The 12,457-nt window shown below is 37.3% G+C and overlaps 1 pseudogene; it reads right to left on the minus strand.

Annotated features, from left to right (window-relative positions):
• LOC112408988 (lithostathine-like) overlaps nucleotides 1-500 on the minus strand; it is a 2,873-nt pseudogene extending 2,373 nt beyond the window's left edge.
• Nucleotides 501-12,457: the final 11,957 nt, after the last annotated feature.

The following is a 12,457-nucleotide window of genomic DNA, read 5'->3' on the forward strand; positions in this document are numbered from 1 at the left end:
TTTTTTTTTTTTTTTTTTATCATGAACTAGACCTAGTAATTGGGAGATGGTCTGTTTTCTTTTTATTCATCTGCCTTGTTCAAAAGTCCAAATTTTCTCCTCTTCTGGGCTATTTTTCTACTAGATCCTTCAATCTTTCTCCTTCTATTCATCTCATTAAGAACACTCTATACTTTCCCTCCTTAATCACCCACATAAATTAGACTCTTCGGAGAAAATAGAAATCATCTCATCCCACTGGTACTGGACCACTGGGGAGACTCCCACCACTAGTTACCCTGAAGGAAGGAGTGATGTTACAGGAATTGCAGGCAGTGTTGTGTGGGGATGTACCATTACCATGGGAGGCACACAGGAGCTTTCCTCCTCTTCTTGGCCCTGAGCAAACACTGGGAACCCAGTGACAGAGGCAGAGAAGTCTCACCTTGGACTTGAGACAGGAGCAACAGGCAGGAGGGCAGCATCCAGGACAGGCTGGGGAGGCCCATGCAAGGCATCATTGTGTCTGTGATGTGCGGAGACAACCAGAGAACTAAAGAAAGGGTGGTCAGAGAGAGACTATGAGAAACCCCCTGTTGTACCTCTTGTCTTTTCCTCTGTATAGTTCCCTAGGAATAAATCCATCTTGATAACATGCATCCCCTTCCATACTTCTGGAAAGAATTGGAAAAGCTGTACATCCTACTACACCTGAGACCTCCCAGGACTGCCTTTACCTGGTCTCAAAGCTCCTACGTTCTCTGCAGACAGGGATCCTTGTATACCTTCCCTGAAATATGTAAGGTGAATCCCCTGTCAGGTGTCTCATCTTCTCTCAGCTCCCACTTACCTGTCTTGCAAGGATCTGCACTGGTTGGTCAGGACAGAAAAGACTGGGTTTTTATAAGAGGATTTGAAGGAGGGGTGCTGAAATGAATAACAGTAAACTGGAGACATGAAAGGGGTCATGCGGAAGTGCCTGGCATTGATTCAAGGAGATTTCTACCACAGGAAGGAGATCCTTCCCATCAAAGCCTGGGAATTGCCACAGCTGTTACTTCTTTTTCTTGAGCAGACCAGTACTTTCTCAAGAACAGGTGAAGTTTATGCTTTTGCCATCCTTGTCCAGGTAACTGGTGTGAAAAACTTATAGAAATGAAGGCAGCCTGGTGGCTCGAATTCTGTTTCATAGTTTAGAAAATATGTGACATTAGATAGTTAAAGAAGTACTAGAAGTGTATTTTTGGGAAGTCTGTCAAGAACTGACTCTTGCTGGCATATATATGAGTTTCATTAATCCCTGTCTTTTAAGATTAAAGAAAACCAAACTAGCAATAAGTAAAAGTTGGGTGAGTATAACATTGGAAAATATTGCTGAGGGCAAGATATTAGTTGAGGGAAACAAAAGAATTGAAGCAATGGGAAAGAGCAATGTTTCAGCATTGCTTTCTCCTTATTGGAACAAGGTGTAAAGGAAGCATGGAGTGTTCTAAGGCAATAGACAAACCAGGATCAGGTAGATTTGCCTTCTGGGCAACTCTGTGTGGGAAGACTGAGAAATAATTCCTCAGTTCACTTCAATTCCGAGCCGGAAATTTGATACCTCAGAGTGGCATTCTCAGACCATGATGTACAGACCCCTGGGGGTCTTCAAGACCATTTCAAGGGGACTGTAATATTTCAATTTTCATAACTTTACTAAAATATCATTTGCCTTCTTCACTGTGTTGACATTTGCACTGATGGGGCACAGGCAACTGTGGGTAAATTTCGGGGTCCTCAGCATTCACCAAGGTAGGGGTGTCAACCCGTGTTCTTCACTCCTATGCACTTGCAAGAAGCAAACAAATACATTCACTCTAAAATGTCCTTCGGGACTTCCCTGGCCGTCCAGTGGTTAAGACTACACGCTTCTGCTCCAGGGGTCATGGGTTCAATCTCTGGTCAGGGAACTAAGATCCCGCATGCCACGTGGTACCTCCAAAAAAAAAAAAAAAAAATGACATTGATGAAGCAGTAAAGATAACTCATTTTAGTAAATATATTTTTTAATTTTTATTTTATATTGGAACATAGTTGAGTAACAATGTTGTGTTAGTTTCAGGTGTACAGCAAAGTGATTCATTTATATATATATATATACATGTATCTGTTTTTTTGCAAATTCTTTACACATTTAGGTTATTGCAGAATATTGAGCAGAGTTCCCTGTGCCATACAGTAGGTCCTTGTTGGTTATCAATTTTATTTTATTTATTTATTTAATACATTTTTATTTTATTTATTTATTTTTGGCTGTGTTGGGTCTTTGTTGCTGCATGCAGGCTTCTCTAGTTGTGGCAAGCAGGGACTACTCTTCGTTGAGGTGTGCAGGCTTCAGTAGTTGTGGCACATGGGCTCAGTAGTTGTGGTGCATGGGCTCTAGAGCATAGGCTCAGTAGTTGTGGTGCATGGGCTTAGTTGCTCTGTGGCATGTGGGGTCTTCCCGGACCAGGGCTCAAACCTGTGTCTGCTGCCTTGGCAGGCAGATTCTTAACCACTGCACCACCAGGGAAGCCTGGTTATCAATTTTAAATATAGCAGTGTGCACATGTCAATCCCAAACTCCCAATCTTAACACTTGAATACATTTCTTCAAATTCTGTATGACTAAGTGGAAAGCCTGTGTACTAAAGTATAATGGTTGTCTTGGGAAAAAAGCCTTTGTAATCCACCATTTTCATGGAAGAAAATTCTTTCTTGAAAGATGGACTGAGAGACAAACTTGTTAATCACATATGGGCATTTTGTTGACATTAAAAAAGTGATCAAAATGAGACATTAAATCAATATTTTAAAATCCTTGTTTAACATATAGTATTATAAATATCAATATTTATTATAAATATCAATAATTCTCATGAATAAAAATTCTTTGGTGTCCTCAATACTTTTTAAGAGTGTAAAGTGTCCTGAGGTCAAAATGGTTTGATAACCTCTGATTAACAACGAGATACCAATTTCCAGGATATATTGGGGATAGAGACAAATTTTATGTTACAAAACAGGGAATCAGCAAAGTCTAGAAGGTGGGGTAAACTCTACAGGATAAATGACTCCATTTCCTTAGCAAATGAATTTAAGGAAGTAAAGCAATATGAAATTCTTAACATTTGAGAGATGTATTAATCGAATACAAGGTATGTCTCATGTTTAGACCATGATTTGAACAAATCAGATGAGAAAATAATTTTGAGATACTTGACTAGGTGTGAACATTTGAAAATATTAAGGGGTTCTATTATTTTTTGGTGCAATTACAATATTGTACTTATATTTAAAGTGATATTATCATTTACAGATAGATGATAGAATACTTACAGTCGAAATATGTTGTTCAGGATTTGCTTCAGAGTAATCCAGTGTAGTAAGGGTAAGAAAAGGAATATAGATGAAATGAAAGGCCATGTGGGATAATTGTCATTGCTTGGTGATAGATACCTAGAGGATCATTGTACTATTCATTTTGGGTTTCTTTGATTATTTTTTTCATAAAATATTGGGGAAAATTTCTGGAAAAAAGAAAATCTGAGGTTCAACAAATTGTTAAGGAAAAATTTTAAGACCAGTCTGACTCAAGAATATAGCTGCAAAATTCCTGAACAAAATACTAAGCCAAAGAAGTTTACCAATGTATGTAATAAATGAAGGTAAGAATATTTTAGTAAAAATATTACTAAATATGACTACTTTAAAACAAACATAAAAATAAAATAACAAAGTAAATGTGAAGGGAAAAATGAGAGAAAATACTTTATGTACATATATATCTGACAAAGAATTGATTTCTAGAATATGTTTATAACAGTAAATTCAACAAGAAATTGAACAATACATTCATTAGAAAAGAAGAGTGAAAAAGCATGAGCATGCATTTCAGTAAAGAAGAAGCACAGGGCTTTCCTGGTGGTGCAGCGGTTGAGAGTCCGCCTGCCGATTCAGGGGACGTGGGTTCATGCCCCGGACCAGGAAGATCCCACATGCCACGGAGCGGCTAGGCCCGTGAGCCATGGCCGCTGAGCCTGCGCGTCCAGAGCCTGTGCTACGCAATGGGAGAGGCCACAACAATGAGAGGCCCACATCGTACCTCCAAAAAAAAAAAAAGAAGCACAGTGATCAATACATATATGACAATATGTCAACCTCATTAGCAATCAATAATATTAAAATCAAGATGAAATATAATTTCACACCTATCAGAATGACAAAAAAGAAATTTTGACTTTCCAAAATTTTGGTGAGGATTTGGAGCAATGAGTTGTCCATATTGCAGCTGGCAGTAGTGTAAATTCATAGAACCCTTTGGGAAAACTGGCATTTTCTTACAGCCTCATACTCAATCATTCTGCTCCTAGGAATATACAGTTTGCATATAAATGCCAAGTAGTATGTATACACAGGATGTTAATAGCATCACTATTTGTAATGGCAAAAAAGCCAAAAACAAACCAAATGTCCATTAACAGGAAACTAGATAAACATTTTGTGGTTTAAATAAGCAATGTATCTGAGTGAAACTGAGTGAATCACAGTTACAATCATTGTTATGGCTTAACCTCAAAGACATAATGTTGAGGAAAATTTATTAAAATACAGAAGATTATAAACTGTGTAATTTCATTGTTTAAAAGGTCAGAAACAAAATTTGACAAGGCTTCTATATCATTTAGGCATACTTATACATAATAAATTATATTAAGAGGAGGGGAATTATAAACTCAAAATTCTGAATTTTTACCTCTGAATGAAGGGAGAAGGAAATTGTTGGAATGAGGACACAGGAAGCTTCAAATATATTAGCAGTTATATACTTTTTAAGTATGGTGGTGGTTACTTGAATTTTAAAAAATGTTCTTTTAATAATATACATAATACTTTTATTGTCCTCTCTATATAAAATATGGTATTAAAAGTTAAAAAGAAATGAATTAAGTAATGTAAGAAGACCAGAAATAATTTTAAATGGTCTTTAAATTATTAGAGTTAGCCCACAGAAATCAATCTAAAACAATTGTTGAACTTCAGACAAAGTTTTCATCAAGATAGTTGTCAGGTTATAGTCATCTGAAGGCTTGACTGGGGATGGACTATCCACTTCCAAGATGACTCATTAACATTGCTAAATTTGTGCTGGCTGTTGGTAGAAGGCTTCCATTCCTCAGCACGTGGACCTTTCCATAGGGCTTCTGGAGTGTTCTTACAATGTGGTGATTAGCTTCCCCCAGCACAAGTGATCCAAGAGAAAGCAAGGCAAGAGCTGCAATGTCATTTAAAACATAGCTTTAGATGTTGCACATGGTCATTTCTGTAATATCTTATTAGTTACACGTGTCAGTTCAGTCCAATATGGTATGGACTTATATGAGCATGTAAATACCAGGAGGCAGGGATCATTAGGTCTTATCATAATAGCTTGTTACCAGAATTGGAACCTGATACTTTATCAGTCAGAAGTCAGAAGTCCTATATAAGAGGGCTGGTCCTTTATTTCTTTTTTTTTCTCCTCTAGGAGATCTTTCTGAATGTATGTAATATATACCATTTTTACATGGGAGGAGAAATTTTACTCAGTTCCATCCAGCATCCCTCAAACTTCAAATAAACTTGGATGTGTGTGAGAGTAGGAGACAGGATGTTTATCTCCTGCTTGTTACAGAATCTGATGCTTATGGCCCTACCTATTGAAAATGTTCAGTTATAAACTGAATTTATCATTCCTCTCCTGTTTAAAATCTTTCAAAAGTTTCTTCATTATATATTTTTGTGATTAGCTATTTCTGCACAGCAAACTATCCCTATTTAGTGGCTTAAATAATTTATTATTATTTCTCATGGTTTTGAGAGTTAACTAGGCATACTTATATGGCTCTTTCTGGGGAGCTGTCATGTAGATAATGGCTGGATCTGGAGTCATATGAAGGATCAAATGGAGGACTGAACCTCAAAGATGACCATACACAGGAGTGTACTTGATGCTGACTGTTATTGGCTGAGAGCTCAGTTGGGTCTGTTAATTAGTGTGTCAACACAGAGCCTTTCTATGTGGCTTGGACTTCTTATAGCATGAAGGTGTCAGGATAGCAGGAGTTTCATAGTTGATCAGCACTCTTAAAGGGCAAAGAAGAAGTGACCAGTTGTCTTAGAATAGGTTGAGAAATGACATTATGCCATTTACACCCTACTCTATTGGTCAAGCGTGTGTTTGTATTCCCAGCATCTAGAACTTTAAGTACTCAGTGATGCTTATTGTATAGATTAATAGATTTATTCATAATAATTTTGATAACTATAGCAGCTGCATTCAATTTCATAATGCCTTACAGGTTTAGAAGACTTGGGTTTTAATTTTATTTCTTTCATTTAATATGTTAATTTGAGGAAATAATTTAATCCTCCCCTTCTTGGATCTGTGTTACTCAATTTTCCAATGAGGATTTTGAATGAAGCGGACTCTGAGGTACATTCTATAATTCTCCTTTTGTTGGCTGGAATGCTGTAAATACCATGAATGTGGGTCAAGAGACCCACTGAAAAATATTTATTGTTCTCATATTAAAACCTTAGGTACTCTTTAGGATGGCCATCTTCTTAGCTTATTGCACCAGAGGAATAATTTTTGAGCAAGCTTTGGGAAAATTACACTATCCTGAAACCAGTCTGGAAATGGAGCCATTGCAGATCATTTTCACTCTATTATTTAGTATTGACTGTTACAAACAACTTATTTCCAAACGTGCATCTTCTGGGCTCTCCTTGCATATTTGTATAAATAGAATATACTTAAATAATTGCCACATAGTATTTTCAACTAAATAATTTTATTCAAGGTGTAATAATTTGTTAAATTCTGTGAGCTCAACCACCTTGTAGTTTTAGAAGAAAGCTAAAGAACTTTGCCTAAAGAACTTAACATGGCAACTGACATATATATAAAAAATTACCAGGGAAGACTCTGATTACTAAAATGACACATTATTTCAGAAAATATTTCAAAAATTAGTAGAGCTTGATAGGTGCTGTCTGCTTCTAATCCCTCCTTGTTCTAGGAGTTAATTTGAGTCCAGTAAGGAGACTGATTATATACATCAAGACACTGGGATTTGGGCTAAATCAAGAGCAATTTGGACTACAGCTCAATGCATAAATAAGCTCTATGGAAGAAAGTGCTCTGAAGGTCAATTTTCGAGATTAGTTTACTAAAGGAAAAGAAAATAGAAGGATTAAGAGCAGGAAGAAAATAGTTCAGATAATCTGAAATCCCTCAATATATCTGATCTTGTGGATTAGCTGGAGTTAAGAACTCAGACTAAAGGAAAGTTTTGCTCCTTAGCCTCACATTTCATGGTGTGAAGTGGGAAGAATAGGGAGGAAAGGCATTTTACAGAAAATTCTACTCTAAGCACAGTGCATAACATCCAAGGCTCTCCTTTTTCATACTTCCTCCTTCCTCTTCTTTCTGTGTTTCATAGATCTACCTTAGCTGCTTAGGCGAGAATGGAGACGTGAGTAAGATTGCACTGTAATTGAAGGGAGGGCCAAGAGATAGGTCAGAAGCAAAATGGTGACACCAGCCTGAGCATTAGATAGAGATGAAGTAAGTAAGGTAAAATAACCAGGCACCCCAAACTAAGTTGTAGGTAGAAAAAGAATGGTGTGACTCAAATCTGGGATTGATCCCAGACAACTGAGGAGTGTCAAGGGAAAGCAATGTGTTTCATCCAGGAGCAGAAGACTCCTAAGACAAATTCAAGAGGACAGTACTTTCACTGTGTGGTGAGAAGAGGCAGCTCCAGCCCTCAGACAGTACTTGGAATTAGGTGACTCCACCAAAGTAGGGAACCTGGGTGTGTGGCATTGAGGGAGACATGGGATTGAGATTTCCAATAGGATTTCTAGGCTGGATTTTATCTGGGATAATATAAATGCTTTAAGATTGTGGTGCTCTCTTTCCTACATCATTATGTGCCCCTGGGCATCCAGATACCTATCTCTATGCACATTTGCCCCCATGCCAGCCCAGACAGTGGGCTAATGGAAGGGACATTCACTTAGGCATAGTGATTAAGGGTTCAGCTCTCAAATCAGACAGACCCATCTCTTGGGGTTACAGTGGGAATTAAAATAATGTATGGCTATCCTTAAGCATGGTGACTAATACATATAATCACATAATAAACGGCAGCTAATCATAATGTTATCTTCAGTGCCCAGTAGTACCATAATAGATGTTCAATAATTTTCAGTGGAATGACATAAATACATACATATGGTCTGCATATACAGGTTATGGAGAAGTGACTCCATTGAATCATTTCTGTAGCTTACCAGTTAGTTGATTTATTCTTTAGCCTTCAACAATGTTCTCTTGAGGACATCAAGCTAACAATGCTTTTCCAGCCTTTGTATTTTCTCTATATCCTTAAATGTAATGAAATGATATTTATTTTTTAAAGGTATTCAGAAGTTACTAACTTAGGAAAGCACTTTACTCATAAATTCAGTGTTATCAGAAAATTGCCAAACTAATTTTTGCAGAAGCTCATCTGATTCTAACTACTATTTAATCAGCACTAATTTTGTGCCTGGCCCTGTGTTAAGAGCTCTACATAAATGATCAATTTAATACCCAGATCATCATTATGAGACAGCTATGCTTACCCTCATTTTTCACAAAAGAAAATGAAACTTTGGAATAGTTGAATAATTGGGTCATGGTTCCTCAAAAGTAACCAAATGAGGATTAAAACCCCCAAAGCCAAAGCTATGCTCTTAATCTCTGTTACCCACTTTTGTGGAGAGAAGAGATTCTTTTTTCTTATAAAAAAAAAAAATAGAGTATTGGCTTTTGCTGCAAGGGTACTCACTTATGCACCATGAAAGAGGAAATATTTTTTCTAAGATATTTAACTTACCATTGGAATGAACTTGACATTTAGAAGACCTAAGCCCAGAAAATCTGATTTCTGATATACATGGAGGGGGTTGAAAACACTAGGGAAAATCTGTGACTAAGGACGATGTGTGGTTCTTTGCTAAGCTACATTAACCTAATGGACACTAAGAAAAAGAATGTGTTCAGTGGAGTTATCAGATTCTCTTTACTTACTCAAATACAGTACCATCAATTCCTTTATACTAGAAAAGGACTGCTACTGTTCCTGTTCTCCCTGTAATAAGTCATCCAGATGCTGTAAGTTCCAACTTCCCTCTGATTTAGGCAGTTGTTGAAATTTGCAATACTGTCCATTATTTTCTTTTATCCTCAAAACTACCCTGTACAATAGACAGGGCATCTGTTAATTAACTCCACATTACAATGAGGAAATTCAGGAACAGGGAGGGAGCCCAACTTAGTCTATGTCACACTGCTCATTTGTGACCAAGTCAGGATAAAAACTGAATTCTACCTCTGAATTCTTCCTTGTCAGTACTAGACTCCACACTATTTCACTTGAATTAAAATATTCAGGTACTCAGCAGCAAAGACTTAAATTCTGGAACGATCCAATTAATTGCTCTCTGACGTGATACATTTTTGAAAGGTTTCATCTCGCTTGATGGATTCATTAATTTTAGAACATCTTATTTGCTTTTCTGCTAATGGAATTTTCAGCAGATAATTGGTTAGTTTGCTTTTCTAAGCCTCATGCATAGTTTAAATGTCATTTTATGCAAAGATATTTACTGCATAGAATATTGGTCTAATTAATTTTTGAAAGCAACTGGGAATTACTCTAAGTTATTCTTGTCTGTAGTTACAGCATGAACCTTAACAATGTCATTGGGATTTCTTGTAAGTATAGGTGCCCACATATGTGAATCTAGTTGCACATGTTTGCAGACATAGGTTCAGAATGGTGGTTTTGCTTTGTTAAAATTAAGACACGGTTTTCCATTTTTTTCAAGTAGTACATTTTTCTATAATTGTTCCAGCTCTAGGTAATAGAAGAACTTGATTGTGGTTATATTCCAGGGAATCCTTCTGGAGTGGGGATGTATGAGAATCAGCATGCTTACAGAACACAGAGAAAACTCACTAAGAAGATAGGCTTCCAAACCCAGGACAGTAAATGCAAAGGATGGGTGCAAAGAGAAGTCCATTAGATGCAGTTTTCTTCATCCAATGGGATGGATTGAGGATAAATGTCAACTCTGGGAGCTGCAGTGGTTTTAGGCCCAAGGAATTTGAACTGAATATGGAGAATCTGAGATAATGTAAGGAAGTAAAAGCAGTCTTGGGGAATGGTGTTGTCAGTCATAAAGGGTAGATTTTCAAACCTGAATTATGAATCCCTGCTGAGCTCAGGTGCAAATTATGAAGCAAATGTTGCAATTCAGGCAAGCCTAATAATACACTAACGGAATGAGTAAGGGCAATTTGTCTCAAGAGCAATCTGAGGATTTGTTGCAAGTATTTTTAGGCTGGAAGCTGGAAGAGTACATTCAGATTCCATAAGATAGTGGGTAGAGTTACTAGAACACTGGATACATTTGTTAAGATTGGTTGTGCATCTGAGATGGAAGGAATCAGTGTGGAGAAAATGATATTTTGAACCTGTCATGTTCTCTCCAGCTTCAAGTACTTGACACAGGGTTTTCCTTCCTTATGCAATACTCATTTGCTCCTTCCTTCATACTTTCTCTAATGTGTTCCTAGTTATCATTTAAGTCCCACCTTAAACATCACTTTTTTAGGAAGACCTTTCCTGAAGTCTTGTCTAGATAGTGTTCTTCTGCTATGTATTTCTCATAGCATTTTGGCTCCTTGCACTTTATTGCAATTATTTACTCTATACCTATTTTTCCCTCTGGGCTATAGGATCAGTGAAGGAAAAGACTATAGTTTTCTTGTTTACTACTATACCTCGGTCCTTAGCATTGGATCTAGCTCAAGTCTGAGCCACACTCATGAGTTCAGAGATGTTTCCAATGCTATATGACTGTAACTGTTGGAGCTGAAGCTAGAACCAAGGTTTTCTGGCTTCTTATCTACTGGGTTTCAGTCTAGATAGCAAAAAGAATTCTTCAGCAGAAGACTGGTGTTCTAAATCCAGAACACCATTTGGCTTGCATGGACGAAATGAATTTGGACTTAACTGTTCTGGTGTTAACTGTCCGTTCTTGAGAAATAGTGCTCTCATGACCTTTTCTAGTTCAGAGGAATGATATGAGAATCTAGTGAGACCTATGGTGTAAAATTTCTTTGAGGAGACTATGGTGTAACCATGTTCAAGGATATAGATGATATTAACATTATCCGTTTCAAAGTTCTTTACATCTCAAGTTTCAATTGCATTTTATAAGGTCAGTTGGACTGGGATATATAATTATATATATATACGCACACACACACACAAACTACTGTCCAAACAACTCAAGTTCAGTGACAGAACTGGAATTGGCTTCTAATTCCTTCAAAACAATATCTCTTGTATAAAATTTTAGTTAAGTTCAGTGTGGTGAACATTTATATTTTTCTACTAAGTTAAAGAGGTGGACAGCTCCACTTGCTCTATTTTATTAAGAGGAAAGTCCAATAAGAACTTGAGCCCTTGAGTGTTTGTTCTCTAGCCCACTATGTCTTAGCACATCTGGTTTGAGGAAAGTCAAGAATTTGACCTTAAACTCCACCTGTGACTCATAAAAGCAGGTCTTCAACTTACAGGGAGTGAGCATCAGTAAACTTTCTCCTCTGCCAAGGAGATGACTCACAGTTAAGCACTACAAATGGGGACTAACAAGTGATCAGGGACATTGCTTTCAAGTGGAGAAGGCAGTAGGCAAACTCCAAGTGTTTGAATTATTTAGCAGAACATGCTTACTTTGGTGTTCTTGGTTTAAGCTCAAGGCAGAAGCAGAGATCCTCCAACCAGTGATTATAACCATTAATCACCCTTCTCACCACCATAAGCAATGTCTCAATGGTACTCTAAAATGTGTTTTAACTTTCTCACAGGGAGATAGTTTGTGATAAACTAAGTACTTTTGTCTCTCTGGTTATACACTTTATATGTGCTTTAAATAAAGTGTTAAGGTTGTTTTATTCACCTCATAAAATCAGGAATGCATCAAGCAAAGCCGCCATGGGGGAGTTTATTGGCTGGAGTTTATTTTAATGAAGAGTTTATTCACTAAACTTTTCCCACCAGCAAGTGATTGCCATGCATGCGGTGTTAGGGGAGCAGTCTAATCCACACAAGGTTTTACCTACAGCAAAGTTTTGAGGAAGAGTAAAGAACTGAGTTTTTCAGGTCAAGGTTGGGTTTAAATGTATGCTTTGCCAGTTTCTGGTTATGTGAGATAAGGCAAGTGACTTAACGTCTCTGCATCTGTTTCATCAGTTATAAAATGGAGACAATATCTCAAGATTCTTCTGAGAATTAAAGGGAAACGTTGGCTTTCCCGGCACAGCACAAGGGTAATGAGGTGGCACAGCCCT

The sequence above is a fragment of the Neophocaena asiaeorientalis genome, unplaced genomic scaffold, assembly GCF_003031525.2.
Source record: "Neophocaena asiaeorientalis asiaeorientalis breed wild unplaced genomic scaffold, Neophocaena_asiaeorientalis_V1.1 scaffold285, whole genome shotgun sequence".
In the NCBI taxonomy this organism is placed as follows: domain Eukaryota; kingdom Metazoa; phylum Chordata; class Mammalia; order Artiodactyla; family Phocoenidae; genus Neophocaena; species Neophocaena asiaeorientalis.